Source organism: Myotis brandtii, unplaced genomic scaffold (assembly GCF_000412655.1).
Source record: "Myotis brandtii unplaced genomic scaffold, ASM41265v1 scaffold4341, whole genome shotgun sequence".
Taxonomy (NCBI): domain Eukaryota; kingdom Metazoa; phylum Chordata; class Mammalia; order Chiroptera; family Vespertilionidae; genus Myotis; species Myotis brandtii.
The window spans coordinates 57,679-59,301 of record NW_005366601.1 but is presented as its reverse complement, the minus strand read 5'-3'; the positions used below and the strand labels follow the sequence as shown (position 1 = coordinate 59,301).

Sequence of the window (1,623 nt, the reverse complement as noted above, 5' to 3'; positions counted from 1 at the left end):
AAAAGGGCAGCTTTGGGACAAAGGGCCATGCTTACCAATATAAAAAATGGCCTCCCAGAACAAAACTTTAATCTACTCTAGTGGGTAAATATGGGTAAATATTTGTTTGATCTAGTCATTTCCAAGAAAATGTGAATTTCCTTGTTTGTCAAGGGGAGTGCCCTTTGTTTGCAAAAATCTGCCAGGATTAGGGTTCTTTGGAACTAGTTTCCCCACCCAGTTCATTTTATTGCTATATAATCAAAACCACAGGGATCCAGTGCACACAGCTGGAACCCATCTCCAGGAACAAAGAGCTGGAAACCATCTTCAGTTGGAGGGACTCTTCCAGATTTTTGTAAGATTCTTACACCTGAATAATCTATTTCTCTGTTTGTTTATTTGTACCTATTATTTCTAGCCATTTAGCTATTTCAATGAAACATTTTTCCCCTTTTAACTCTGGGGCCAACTTATGAATTAAGAAGAAAGTGAACCAGATTCTAAAGTTTAAAATGAAAGCAGATTTCTTTTGGGATCGTCTATATGTATGTGGATGGAGGGAGATTACTGAGACTGGGAGCAAGTGGAGGTTTCAGAAGGATTTCTGAATTGTGATAAAATCCCCTAAATCCTGGGGAAGTCATTTGCTGAAGGGCATCTGGATGCCCCCAGGGAACAGGCATTAAATGTGGCCCAGCAAGGAAAGAAAAAAAAAAAGTATGTTTTTAGCTCTATTTTCTCCTAAGTTTACCGACTAATTTTTTTTCTTAAAAAACTTTTGATTGCTCTTTAAGAGCCAAGCGGAACACATCCAAGATCAAAAGAAGGTTTATTGGCAGGTTGAAGGGAAGAAAGAAGGAAAAGAGTTAAAGGGAGGAATATGCATTAGGTGTTATACTTTCCACTTTTAGGGATACTGCCCTAGAATATATATATAAAAGTGTGAAGCTACATGTATGGAAATTAAAACCATAGTTACTTATCACGAACTGTAAATTAAGTCCCTGATGTGTAAAGTTGGATGGATCTCTTGAATACAAAACATTGCCTGTGGAGTGAGGAAGAGAATATTAATTCTTTTGAGGATTAAAGAATGGGTTTGAGACAGATGATAAAGTTAGTCTGAAGAACAGTGGGGACATACTTCACTGACAAAAAGCTGACTGACACTTATGTGCTTGAATATGGAAGGTTATGTGTCAGTGAGTTTGATGACCAGGTGTGAAGCTCTAACCCTTGGCCTAGGCAGATTCACTTCAGCACCACAATAATTTGTCTCATACTTGTTTTCTCCCAAATTCATTTTACCTCTTTTGGGGAAATTTAAGGTTGAATATATGAGTGAGCAAGTTGTGAGTTGGGGAGCAGATATTAGATACTGGTGGCCAGGGTGTGTACCATCTGGGCTTTGGTTTCTGGATGTCTTAGGGATTCAAGATTACAATAAGCCTGAGCAAAATTTAGCTAAGTTCTTACAGAATTAATGTGCAAATTCTGCAACTTAGAAGCAAAGATTTTCCTTTATCTCTCCAGACTGGGGTGGGAGGCATTCAATCTCCAACCTAGCAAGTGGCTTTGTAGCATATGAAGCCCCTGTGTGGCATCAGTCCAGGGCCTTATTTAGAGGTGGTCTATGGGGTT

General features: G+C 38.9%; 1 protein-coding gene across 3 annotated transcripts in view; it reads left to right on the top strand.

Moving 5' to 3' along the window:
- Positions 1–223: 223 nt before the first annotated feature.
- Positions 224–1,623, top strand: part of LOC102248960 (ribonuclease 4) — an 11,879-nt gene continuing 10,479 nt past the window's right edge. For all 3 annotated transcript variants that reach the window (XM_005874376.2, XM_005874377.2, XM_014546205.1), the window contains exon 1: positions 224–337. The gene's annotated coding sequence lies outside the window, so the exon portion shown is untranslated. The remainder of the gene's footprint in view (positions 338–1,623) is intronic.